The sequence below is a fragment of the Balearica regulorum genome, chromosome 2, assembly GCF_011004875.1.
Source record: "Balearica regulorum gibbericeps isolate bBalReg1 chromosome 2, bBalReg1.pri, whole genome shotgun sequence".
NCBI lineage: Eukaryota > Metazoa > Chordata > Aves > Gruiformes > Gruidae > Balearica > Balearica regulorum.
The window spans coordinates 91,246,414-91,260,386 of NC_046185.1; the positions used below are offsets into that span (position 1 = coordinate 91,246,414).

The following is a 13,973-nucleotide window of genomic DNA, read 5'->3' on the forward strand; positions in this document are numbered from 1 at the left end:
GCTTTTGTCTCCGTACCCTCTTTGTTAAATAAAGCAATGCTTCGTCTCCCCAGCGTTACTTTTGGTCTACCTCAGCAGCCCATTTTCTCACAGCCCGTGTGGTGCGTTTTGGAATCCTCCCCAGATGTAAAAAGCCTTGCAGAGGGGAGACACGGGGCTGCTTCTCCCGCTGCCGGGGAGCTGCGTGGGGCCCGGGGGCAGCAGCTGGGGGGGTTTCCCCGGGAAGGGAGGCGGGGGGGGGGGGGGGAAGGCGGGGGAGGGCGCAGCTCCCCGGCACCAATCGCCTCCCGCAGGTCCCCGCGGTAGCGTTAGACCCGCCGCGATATTCACGGGCAGCGGAGCCAGGGGCAGCGGCGGCCACTTCCAGCGGGGACAGCTCCGGGGAGCGGGGCGGCCGCGGGGGTCCCTCCTCCTCCTCCGCCGCCCACCGCGCAGCCCCCGTGTCCCCCGTCCCCCCCCCCCCAGCCTCCCTCCGCAGCCAGAGCCAGGAGCGAGCGGCAGCGCTACGCGGAGGCGCCCGGCGCGGCCCCTGCGGAAGGAGCGAGCGGCGGGGGGCGCGGTGAGGTGAGCGGCGCACCCGGCGGAGGAGGGAAGTCCCATCGCCAGGAAGGCAGCCGGGAGCTCCTCCACGCTGCAAGGTAACCCGTCCTATCCTTCGGGGACTTTTTCGTCTCCTTTTTCCATCTCTCTCCCCCCCCTCCCCGTTTTTATTTTCTCGTCTTTTTATTTTTCTTTTATTTTTTTTTATTTTTCCCCGTTCCTTTTTTCTTTCTAATTTTTCTTTTTTCTTTCTTCTCCTTTTCTTTTTTCTTCTTTTATTTTCCTTTCTTTTTTCCTTTCTTTTTTCAATTTTTTTCCTATATTCTTCTTTCCCCGGCCCGCTAGCTGCTCAGCCGCAATCAGAGGGGAGAGGAGGAGGCGGTGGCGGACGGAGCGAACCCAACACTGGGTCGCTCTGGAGTTTGCTTGGGACGATCTTCTCCCCCCGCCTCGCAGGTGCACTGCCGCGGCGGGCACGGCAGGGCAGGACGGAGGGGTGTCCCGGCTCGCTGTCGGGACCCGGCAGCAATTCGGAGAGACGGAGCGGGGGCAAGAAGGACCCGCCCGGGGGGCACGGAGCGGCTCCCTCCAACTTTCCCGGGGCGGCGACGGCCGGGAGCCGCCGCGGGGGGCTTTCTGCAGGAAGCGGAAAACCTATAGAGACAAAAAAGCGGGGGGGGAAGGGGGGGTGATGCACAGCAGGAGCTGGAAACTAACCCCCCCCCTCCCGCTCCCGCGCCTCTCGACTCGCCGGGGCTCCCGAGGAAGAAGACCCCCCACCCCCCGGGAGGTCCGGGAGCTCCGGGGCTCGGCGGGCGCCGCGGGAGCGGCGCGGAGGGTGTGCGGGGGCGGGGGGGGACACACACACACACACACAAATGGTAAAAGATACGGAAGGAAGAGACCCAGTGGCTGGGACATAAATCAGGCAGAATATATGGGGAGTTGATGAGAATAGGTCTTTTCACCCTTAAAAAAAAAATAGCCACTTTGGAAGAGAAAAAGGAGGCTGATTATTGGCATCCAGCTCTGAAACCCAGGCAGCTGATGCTGAGGGGAGCCAAAGGGAGCAGTTCTTCTTGGTTTAAAAACAGCAAGACAGTCTCTGCCAAAGATTGCTGTAAACACTGAATAAAGATTTCATTGTGGCTTGGTGTGACTGGAATAATTAGGCAGTTAATTGTTCATTCTGATCTTAAAGTGCAGTAATCAGTAGTGCACAGTAGGAAAATACGGGGGAAAGGGAGGAAAAATAGCAATAGGAAAAATGATAGGAAAATGTATCACTTTTTCCTCTTCCGCAGGTTTGTTTTTTGGTTTGGGGTTGGGTTTTTTTGTGGGTTTTTTTTTTTTGTGAGACTGGGAGCACGTGGATCCGCGTCTATTTAGATCGAAAACACCTTTGTAAAGCTGGGGTGTAATTGTGCTTTTGCTGCCACTGTGTCAACATCATCTCGGGCTGGACAAAATCAAATTATGAGACTTAAAGAAATCCTATTTTATGGAAATGATATCTGAAGATGCCTGGAGAATGAACATCTTAACTAGATTGACTAATACCAATTAATGCATTTTACTTATGTGTGCACTTTATTGCCAACTCAGCAGGGATGAAAGCTAATGGTGCCAGCTTTTGTGCTGCTCTAAGACATTTTTCAAGCAGGCACGCAAGGTTTTAATGGTAAACTGTTTTGAGTTTTTAACACTGTGATTGTGTCCCTGTTCAACTCAAATTCCTTGCAGCGGTGACTCTTTCATGGTAATCTAATGAAATGATCTCTTGTTACACTGTGTTAGCTATTCCTTGTGACACAGCAGGAAAATACAACCTGTATGTATTTGTACTGGAGGTGGTTATAAGTTGTCGAGCAAGATGCAGTTACAAGCAATAGAATATGACTTGCTGATACTAACTGGAAGATGGCACCATAGGCAAAAAATGTTTTTCTTTCCTATATAGCATGTTTTTTCCATATATATATATGTATGTTCATGATAAAGAAGCATAATAGTGGATTAATTATCAGAAATGATGGAAGGATGTTATGTTTAAAACAAAGAAAAATTACAAAGCAGTCCATAGTCATTTGAGCAAAGTAAAAGAATTGCTCAAAGTCTAGTTGTAAAGGAAACAGACTCATCCTTCATGTAACTTCCTTGACTTTAGAGCAGTTATATGAAAGATTCATTTGGCTTGGAGATATCCATGTAGCCTGCCCATCGATCATAAATAAATAAATAAATAAATAAATGGTGGAATTGGGCAAGGTTGAAAAAGAAATTCAATTAAGTAAAATTTTCTGTCACTGCACATGCAGAAAGCTAAGAGCTACCCATTACAGGGAAAACTAAAAAAAAAAAAAAAAAAAAAAGGAGCTTTCATTCAATTCTGAAAAGTAAATCAATTTGTTATATTTTGTTGAAGCTGTGTTTGTTGAAGGTTTTGACCTGCACTTTGTGAGATTTATGTGGAAAGACAAGTGGAGAAAACATGAGGCATATTGTCTATCTAACAGTATAAAACACTGCAGTCTCCGCTCAGGTCACAGAGTTTAGAAGAGCAAGGACAGAATGGTGACTCCAGAGTCTCGTTCAAAGTGATGGTAAAAAAACCTCATAACTGGGTATGTAAGGCCAATGTTAAGATCCACTTTACAAGCATTTTTATTAAGCTGTTGAATGTGCTCTGTCCTACCACAGTGATACTCAGTATTCCTGATTTAATTGCAAGCTGTACTGAAAGGATGTCTTCAAGGCATTTTACTTACTAGTACAGCGTAGAGGGGGATGTTGCTAACTTTATTTGCACCTGTTTAGTCCGAGAAAACTAAAGATGTTCTACTCTTCTTACAGAAATCCAAAAAGTGTAGTGATCAAGTGATCGCGTAAGAGAGACTGCTCAAGTTTCTGCTTGCAATGTTCTGACAGAGAATGTTTCTAAAAATCTGCAGAGTGTACCCCTTACACAAATACCACGATAAACTCTAGAATAATTTGAAGACCAGTAACAAGATTTTGAGAGAAGTTTAAAGTGTTTTTTCCTCCATTTTTAAATACAAAATTTACCAAGTGGCTCCTCATTTCTATAATAAAATGCATCAAAAGCACACTTTGGTCATCACAGTAAGTTTGGGAAGAGGTCTTCCTTGCATTGTTATAACATGTTTAGCAAAATATACAGAGGATTATACAATTTTATTTAAGGAAAACATTTGACATCAAATTGTAGTTAAATCCTGAATACTATCTTACACCTAAAAGTTGTTTGAAATGCACAGTACATCTTCATAATAAAATTGCATTGTCACAGACATAATTGTTATTCATAACAAGTAGTCTCACAAACAGATTCCATCCTTGTAAGTATTGAGTCTCAGTCAGGCCAATTATGACTAAATTACTGCATGTTCTCTGCTGTATCAACTAATTAAAGGGTAATTAATAAAATTATAATTTCATTCCATGGCAATGTCTACATCTGGTTGTCATAGCAGAGATTGTTTGACATATGGTTAAATGGTCAGATACTACATCGTATGAATGCAACATTTGCACAGAACACCTGGCAAGCCAGAGGAATTTTAACCCTTAAGACATGAATTTCAAGAATCTGTGTCAATGTGCTAATAGACTGGTTTGCTCATTCTCTCCACCTAGTCTTTTCACACGTTTAAGAAAATTTAGTTCTCCAAGTTAATGTAAGTAACTCTCTTGGGGTGTGGGAAGAAGACTTGGGATATTAGGTTGTAAGTGAAAGATAAGATAGTATTGACTTGTCATTATGGGAAATAAAATAGGTGGGTCTAAATTAATTTCTGAGAGGAGTCTCTCCATTGGTTCTCGTACTACTGGGAGCTTCCCCTTTAAGGAAAATCAGGCTGGAATTAGCATGGAGCAAAATTATCTTTTTTTCCTAGATACAGTTGTGTGCCAGGATTAAGGCTGAGGTTGTGGTCCCAACAGCATGGAAAAATCTGCATTGCAGCCTTCCCACACTGTACCTGTCCTATGTAGATAAAACAAAACTTAGCTCCTCAAGGGCAGTAACCATAAAATTCACACATGCTAAAGAAATGAAACAGTCTTTTATCAAGTCAACAGATGATATGAATAAACAATTCTACTATAGATACCTGATGTACAGCATAATGTATGTACATACTCTGAAATATTAGTGGCTGAAATTTTCAGGGCAGCTCATACATATGATTTTATACATAGCTTAAGGGAATGTATCGTAAGCCCCAACATTGCTTTGAAAAATTTCAACCACTGCTGTTTCAAAGTATGCGAAAGACTGTATTCCTGTCCTTTAAAAGCATAAACTGTAAGTAGTGATACTGTAACATGGGTTAAATGACAGTTTCTTATCTGTACTGGGTCAAGCTGAGTCCCTCATAAAACTAAGAACAAGAAATGAAGTAACAGGCATAACGTTTTCCTTCTCTTTAGGGGGAAAAAAGAAAGGCATAAAAAGGAGAAAATAGCTAGTGCTTTTTCACAAATAGAGCAAAGTAAAAAGGATGCAGTAAACTGCAGGAAGACATGAAAGTCTGTCTTTTCCCATGCAAACGATCCTCAATGAACAGTTCCCCCAGTGAACAGTCAGGGTCCCTCATCACCTCGCGTGTGGTCAGGTGCAGAGCGTGGCCAGTGATGGTAATAAAGCGCTGTTTGTCTGTCTCTCTGAGAGCCTGAGTCCTGCTTCTTGAGAATTTCCAAGCGCACGGATCCATCTCATTTTCATTCTACTCATGTAACTCATTAACACCTGGAAAATCTTTTATAGCATTTAACTGCATCAGATGCACTGTCCGGCACATGTTTTCTTAATAGGGCTTTCACTGTGGTATTGTCAAAGAGCCCTTATGTCACAGCTGGGAACATGAATCTGTCATGTCAGTACTGTACCTTGTTTTAGGCAGTAATAGTGTATGAGTGTGTTTTATGGAGGAGCCGAACATGCCCATATACTGCGTTAGCAGGGAAGAATGTGAAGCTTGTTCTCCTAAATAAAGATTCAGGCTGGTGGTAGTAGAGTACTTTGTACCATTTAAACACTGCTGCCTCTAAGGCATTGCACTTAAGGGAAGGGAAGTTTGAGGCAAGCAAGACGCATCTTAGTGCTTTAGTGGTGTAACGCTGCTAGTTAATGATATGTCATCATTTACATTTCATTGGGAAAAAATTGCCAGAGGTTTCTAATTCAGCAGAAACAACTTAACTAGAAGTTGATATGAAAGTCCTTACCCTGGGAATATTTGTTTTTGAAACAAGTTTGATTTAAATATATTTGGCAATATAAGAAGAAGGGGAAGAGAAGTAAATGTTTCCTAATTCTATATGCTTTTTGTGCCCATTAGTTCACTGTAAAACCTAGTTTTAATAGATTACTTTGTAGCTCTGTAATCAGAATGTCTTGGGTAATTAAAAAAAGAATAGTACTGTGAAAACAGACTGCAACTCATGTATAAGACCTACTTTTTTTCCCCAGGAATTTTTAACAGTTACATTTCATCTGAAAGTTAAACACTTAACATTCACCAGCGACAACACGCCAAGCATGTTATGATGATATTCCAAAAGATAGAGCCCACCTTTGAAAAGTGTTTGCAGATTTGAGAAACCGTAGCTGTTGTGAAGGAGTTGACTCAGGTCCTCATGTAGGGAATGAACGGATGAAAGGAGCATTTCATGCAGTCACAGGAGGTTCCAATTTTTAAACTACTTGTTTCGGTTTGAAAAGCATACATATAGTTCATATGCCAAGAAGTAAGTTAAAGGGATTTCAGACACTCAGGGTAAAGGTATGCTGTCATGGCTGAGCATGCACAGTTTGATACCCCAAACCGTAACCAGCCCAAGCTTGAGCCGGAATCAGTGAAACACCGAGGTGTTTGGGTTACAGGACCGCCTTCTGAATTTCTCTCTTGATTTTCTCCTTTTTACCGTTTGTATTTGGGGCTCCTGGTTTTCCTAATGGTGGCAGCATTGAGGTGTTCTGGTGGGCCCATGCTCTTACCTCATGCCCGTGTCCTCACCAAAGAGGGCAGGAATAGGGCTAGTTAGGGCGTCTGTGCCGCCCCTGGGGAGCACACATGGATTTGTTTCTGAGTTGGGCCTTTCTGTAAATCATTTCTCTTTTTTCAGAAGGACTGAAGCCCTTCGTGCTTCTGAGTTTCTGTGTAGGTACCCAGTGGAGCAAGCCCAGTACGCGCTCACTGGCTGTGTAAGGTTTGCCCTGCTGAACTATGCAGCACCTGACAACGTAGCCCAAGAGGTGCTAACAGTTTTCAAGCTGAGAGCACACTGGGGCTGAATTGTTCTACGTGATTGCTTTTAGCCTACTACAGAAGCAAATAAAAGGTAAAAAAAATGAGTCTATGTAATTAACCTTTCTACACACCTAGGTATTGTGGCACACAGTTAAGAGCCCTTGCAATATGTAACTTAGCTACAGCGAACCAAGTTAAGGATTGAATGAAGGGCTTAACTATAAATTTCCTTGCTTGTATGAGTTTAATTTAGAATTGCAATCATGATGTAACATAAATTAAAATAGCAGTAGTAAATCACTACTTGGCAAATGTCTTAAGAATAATATAGGTACCTCATTAGGTTATTATAGAGAAAGTGCCTTCTGTGTGCTTAGCTGAAATTAGTCCATTTTTTAATTTTAAGATACTTTTGAAGATGAGGGAAGTACTTTAACAGGTTCTGCTGACTATCAGTGAGAATTAGGAGACTGACTTTTGGAAAGCAGAGCTTCCTAAATGTTTTAGAAGTATTTCCCTGAAAAAAAAATAAATTCCATTTTGCTCCAAGTGTCCTCCAATCCACGCATAATCTGGAGGACATTAACCATTCAAGTACATATTAGGTATAATATATTAAGGCTTCACAGCAAAGATACATTTTTAAGGAACAGAATAAAGAAATAAGAAATCAGCATGCCTCATAAAGGTCGTGTGACAGGCAGACAAATACCTCTTCAGAAAGGGGAGTTTGGGAAGAGTGTGTATCAGTGGTGCATGTCTGTTTTAGGTGAACACTCAGTTTCTTTCAGTGTCAGAGAAGGGCTACATACATCAACCACTACCGTAACTCTTGAGAGGACCCATGGCACCTGCCTGTTTGGTTCATACTTCCCATATGGATTTGCTGTACTCTTGTGTCTCCTTCAGAAAGTGATATGGAGATGAGCAGGCACCATGCAAACAATTAGAGGTGCCTGCTCTCCATGAGCATCACTCTCTAAGGCAAGTGGGAGTGAGCACAGGCTGGAAAATTTTTTCTGATGGCAAGCCTAAACATCTTCTTTCCTGGGCACCCCATGGACACTCAGGGGAGATCCTGTCAAATGACTAGTGCACATCCTTGATAATGACAAGGGGAAGAGCTACCAGGCCTGTTGGAAAGGCAGCAGTGAACTATTGACATTATCAGACTAGCTCCTGCGGCCCACAGCCCGGCACACCTCACATCCCCTCAACCCTCCTCGAGAGGAAGGGCCACGAGGAACAGCATTGCCGTGGTAGAGCAAGCTCCATGCTAAGCACTTGTAAGCGGAGGAGGCGCATGGTGCTGTAAGGAAGAACTGAAATCAGCCTTCAAGCTGATGACAAGAGAGGATCTGTCAAACCAGCCTTCAAGAAGGCAGAGAGCATGTTGAGAGAAAACGATGATAATAGCAACAAAACCTTGCAGAGACTGAATAGAGGAAGAAGCTGCAGGAGGGCAAGAAAACAGAGGATTTGTATAGCGAGGCAGAGAGAAAGAAATTACAAATGTCTTCATAAAATAACAGAGACACAAAAGGACAGATCTGATCAGTGGCAGGTATAGAATTTGACTCTGGCTTGGAGAGGGACTAATACAAAAAGAAGACAAATAACTGTTTCACAGGCTTGTGCATGAGCATGGCAGAAAGCAGAGCAGTTTGTGGTAACAGAGAGAGATTGGAATAACAGCATCTGGATCCCGCAAGAGGTCTCCAGGGTGAGTACAGGATATTGGAGGACTTCTGTAAGAAAATCAGGTTCCTGGATTTGCATGTGGAGTTTCAGGTTATAAGTCATCCATATGCCAAGAGAAAGGCATCTGTCAGCAATGTGTCATAGATATTAGGGTTATATACATAATGCAATGTGTCATAGATATTAGGGTTATATACATAATGGAACCATTATATAGAAATGCTGGACTGAATCATGGCTAAACCTTGCTTGTGTAGTCTGGACTTGGGAAAGGGTAATCCTCGTTAGGGTGAGTTCAGGGGCATTGCTAAGGGCATGGTGGAACCCTGCTGTGTTAAATACACTGTGGTTGAGGATCCAGTTTTAGGTGGGCTAGTTGTACTGACTCTGTGCATAGTACATCTCAACATGAAGTCAAGGACTAAGGAACTGGATGTTCGATTCAAATGTGTAGAAGAGATAATGGGGAGGGGAAGAAAAAGAAAAAGAGCAGCTCAACGCTGAGCTGTCAGTCTTTGCCTGTCTGTTTTCCTTGCCTGTTGGCCCCAGGTAGCTCTTCAAGTGTGCTCTTGCTTGCTGTCATGCTGCTCTAGGGCAATGCAAGGAGCTCCCATTAAGAGTCATTTGTGTTATGATGACTGTTGAGTACCTGACTATTAGTGAGGCACTGAATGAACCAAGCTAACAGAAGTGATGCCCAGTAAAGCTATTAATTGTTCCATATTAACTATTTGCTATCTCCATCCCATTCATTTGTTTCGCACCTTTGGGAGAAGGCCCTCCATTGCATTACCTCTGTAATCCCTTCCTGGGTTGTATAGGTGTTTATGCAGAATAAACATATATAATGATGTGCGGTAGGTAGGTGTTTACTTTTTAATACAAATTCCCAGCTTTGAAAAATGCATTTTGATTAAAATCTGTGGCCACTTTAATCCTGTTGCCAATCCACCCTTTGATTAGGAGGTCCGGGTTTGGTTGAAACATCAATAATTGTAATACCAAAAATAACTTATAGGGTGCTCTATTTGTTTTCTTCTTCATGTGTCAATTCAATAAAACATTAGTAAAATGGTTGTAGATAACCATTTGAAATATTTTTTGTGCAATTTGTTCTCTTTCTTTTCTAAGATATGAGTGCTTCAGTGTTAATATCTTTGCAGTGGGCAAAAAGTGAATGTCCCAGGAGTGCATGTCTAAGAATTTTGAAGCTACTGTAGGATGTGGACACTTAAATTCCCATTATTTTTAATGATCGTTGAGCATCCAAATTCCCCACGTAGTTACAGTCACCTACCAAATTGTCCTCAAAGAGTTGGTGGACCAAAACTGGTTTTATTCTGAGATAAATTACCTTGTTTTCTCCAGGAACTTATCAAGTTATTTATTGAAGAAACAATTACCAAATGTCATAACGTATTTGACTTACTAGCTGTAAATATCCAATCTATCAGCCATTATGTGCATTTAAAAGTGTTTTTAAGTCCATTGGTTTTTCTTTAGCCTCTTTAGGAACTCTCAAGAGGGGACTGAACCACTTCTGATTTAAAATATCATCCTATGCTTGTTGGATGATTGTTTTATTGGAAGACCCTCTGCATTGCAGGGCTCCAGGAGAGTTAGAAGAAAGTCTCTTTTCTCATATGTTAATGATTGGTGTCATCTCTGGCTAAAGAGATATCTTTGGTTCTGTATGCTCACAGGCTATTCAGACACATGTCTGAAATCATTGCTTTGATGAACTTCTTTCTATGATAATTTACTCATCAGGGTACCATTTCACAATGTCAGTCTGTTACTTCAAGAACATTTACATGACGTAGTGAAGCAGAATACAAATTAGAGCAATATTTTATACAGAGATTTTTCTTTTCTGATTTCTTTACAGCATAGATAGAGACCACTCAAAGAGCATCCCCCGCTGCATAACTCCACTGTCGATAGTAACTTCAGTGGCAATCATACGGTTCTCCTTTAATGCTAGCAATCTCCATAAGGGTAAGAAACACAGGGTAATGTAACGCTGCATAATCTGAATGTTCAGCATTAGAAGAATCATCAATGAAAAAAAGGTAGAAAGTATTGAGAACAGAGATAATATCAGCAAACTGCAAAGGAGGATACGTTTGAAAGTTCTGGCCATATTGACCGATAAACAATTTATGGAAAGAACGCAAACAAACCGTTAGAATATTTTAAGACCGTAGCTTCTGACAAGTATACTTTATTTATGACTTTGCAGTACAATCTTCTCCAGTAATGTTTACAGGAAGTAAAAAAGAGGGAAAGGGGGAAGAGGCAGCAATCCCAGGGTTTTATCCTCTTGTACTCTGCCATGTGTGGGTTATTGTCAACATCAATAACATAACCTCAATATTCCTGTCTCAAAAACCCCAGAACCTAGAAAAATCACAGATGTGACCTGCTAAATGTTTAAGGAAAAGGAGAGGAAAGAAAGGTGCTGCTTTATCTGAAACTTGTATGATACTGGTGTCGATAAATGAGCCGCCGGCAGAGCCAAGGGAGGCCGGGTGAAAAAGGAGGCAGGGATGGGGTGGGAGAAGGGTCCAGCCTTAGCACAGCTTCTGCCACTGTTAGCACCCTACTGGCAAAGCCAAAGGTTCACTCTCTGATGGGATTGTACATCCAGATAAGGGCAATGTTTGAGTTTGGCTCCAAATCTCCTGATACAACAGGGGTTTTGTTGCTTTTGTGCACACAGTTGATCTGCGTGCTTGAGGAAACACATGGGGTTTAGGTTTCTGAGACCAAAGCACCAGGCAAAGGTAAAACTTCTATTAGAAGTTCTAATTTGTGTTTTAGAGGTGCCTGCAGATGCTAGGTATGATGCAGACCCCTGGGCTGTACAAACACATAGGATGTAGTGCTGCATCGAAGTGCTTGCAATCCAAATACCAGGGCTGGGAGATAACAGTTTTGTTTTGCCAAAGCCTTGATTTCAAAATCATCATGTTTTAGAAGGAAACCAAAACCTTTAGAAAATGCTCAGACAAAAGAGCTGTCAGAGCATTCACATTTAGGAATGAATAGGTCAAGATTTTGATTTGTGTCTCTCGGAGAGTCACAAGAAAGAGCTCTGATCTGAGAAAATTTTCCCTGGAAAATGTTGAAGTTCATATGTTTCTGGTAAAAAAAACAAAAACAAAAAAACCTGCTTTTTTTTTACTTGAAGGAGAATGTATCTAGAAAATCGAAATGTTGCTGAATGTGTTCTGACCAGCAGCCTGAAAACACAAGGCAGAGTGAAGGTAGGACAAGCCCAGAACAGCGTGAGCCTTCAGGGAGCAAAGTGGGGAGGAGGCCAAACACTGGAGTCAGGTCCCTGCTTCCCAGTCCTGTACCACCAAGTTCCCATCCCAAGTCACCAGACATCTTCCTCTTTTCAACCTTAGGCCAGAGTTTCTGAGCCACGGGTTGTAAGCCCTGGGGTCAGGAGGACAGCAGTGCAAGAGCTGGACAGAAATAAACACTTCAGGAGGGCCTTAACGATATCTTTCTGCTTTAAAAGATACTCTGACAGTTTTAGTTAACTGGACAAGTGTGCCTCTAACAAACCTATCGAGCTTGATAAATGGTTCTCTATTAATATCCTAATTTTGCTGGATCTGATGAGCAGCCTTCAGAGTTCAGAGGCAGAAAAAGACTGCTTGAAAGATGGCTCTTACAAGAAACTAATTGCATGCAGGGTTTTCAGAAATATTAGGTCAGTTCCTGTTCAAAAGTTGGGTGTCTGTTCTTCTTTAGTGGCAACAAAATTAATTTTTCTGGGCTTGGGGAAAAAAAGAAGTACTTTGATTTTTAACAGTTAATGTACTGTCAAATCTTACCTCAAATAACATTTTTAAGTTTTAAAACATTCCACAAAGGAAGAGGTATCATTTCAAGGATGAAGGCTGGTGTAAAATAATTCCAAGAAAATTGATTGTGTTATAGGCACTATGTTTATATGACTTTTGTAAAATACTGCTTTTTTAATGTTAATATTTCAGCAGTAGAAAAGAAATATTGCAGTTGAGTTCTCTTCTGGACACATACATAAAAATACCATTTACACCAGTACAGCAATGAAAACAATGTGATTTAAGTGGGGGCAGATCTTTCCCCATAGGCCATATTCTAGTTTTAATTACACCCTATCTATCTTAAAGATCCAGGATTTACTATCTCAGGACAGACTGGTGTCTGGGAAAATGACCCGTGTCGGTATTTCAAAGAAAGATCTAAAAAATCTTTACAACATGGCATGTCTCTATGTTACTCTGCTCTTTAATGCAGTAGTGCAAGCTCACTGGTTTCCCTGGGGTTATGCTGGTGAAATTAGAACGAGGTTTCATTCACAGAGTTTCTGAGTTTAGTTCATAGTAAGCAACTGATTTTTGATTGATTGATGGTCTCTGGTGGTTTGGTTTTGGGGTTTTTTTAATTAGTTTTTTGTTATAGTTGTGTTACCGTGATGACCCCCCTTTTGGTTTGGTCATTTTGTCCATGGTAGACCTTGTACAGATTCCTATTAAGAGTTTAATAGGAAAAGTGCTTATGTGTGTTCAAGTGTGCTTCTTGATTCCCAGGTGTAAAATAATTTTTAAAACCATCATTATTCTGAAAAGAATGATGAAAAAGGTTGCTTATAAACAGTACTTTTAAAACTTGCGCTTGTGAAGAAAGATTAATCTAAAATGCTTTTCAAAGTCCTTCTTTATCTACACGTCACACTGAGACTCTAGCTTGGTACTAGTGTTCTTACCTGGTATTCTGCCTTGATAGTCCCACTCAAAGGATTCAAAAGGCAAGCTGTAATAAAACAACTAGGTTTGATCACAAAAGTGTCAAATTAAGTATTTTCCTGTTGGAAAAGGGAGTTCATTAAATTTGAAGATATTCATAGGGAAAATAGACCTTTTGGCAAAATGTTCCACAGAGAAAAATCTGGCTGACACATATTTTGTATTTGGGATGAGATTTTTGCAGTGGTGTGAAGTATCTTGAGAACAGCAGCACTGCGAGACTGTCATGCCTGGTGGGGCTCTAAGCCTGACTGTGGAGAAGGATCCATGGGGTACATAAGAGACAAGTGGGCCAAGAATATCAGCTCTCAACTGGGGCCATTTAGGTGGAACCAAGGAGCAATGTTGCCACATCCCTCCTGCCCCCCAACAAAAACATTTTATTTCAGAAACTTCAAAATGGCTCATTTCATAACATAAAGTCAACATTTTTGTCTTTTTAAACGGATTTTTAAAAACTTTATAAGGAGATAAATTGCATTATTTTGGCTTTTTAGCTTGACTTGGGAAAAATGCCAAATACTATAACCTCTTGCAATATGGAAATTTTGTTTTTCAATCTGATATAAAAATTGTATGGTCATAGTAAATATTCTATCTTAAATCTCTTGTAAAAGGAAAAATAAAAGTTACTGCTACATTTCTCTTCAAA

At 41.6% G+C, this 13,973-nt stretch overlaps 1 protein-coding gene across 1 annotated transcript in view; it reads left to right on the forward strand.

Annotated features, from left to right (window-relative positions):
* Positions 1-261: 261 nt before the first annotated feature.
* The window catches only part of CDH20 (cadherin 20), a 122,237-nt gene continuing 108,525 nt past the window's right edge, over positions 262-13,973 (forward strand). Inside the window, exon 1 of the mRNA XM_075744856.1 lies at positions 262-638. The gene's annotated coding sequence lies outside the window, so the exon portion shown is untranslated. The remainder of the gene's footprint in view (positions 639-13,973) is intronic.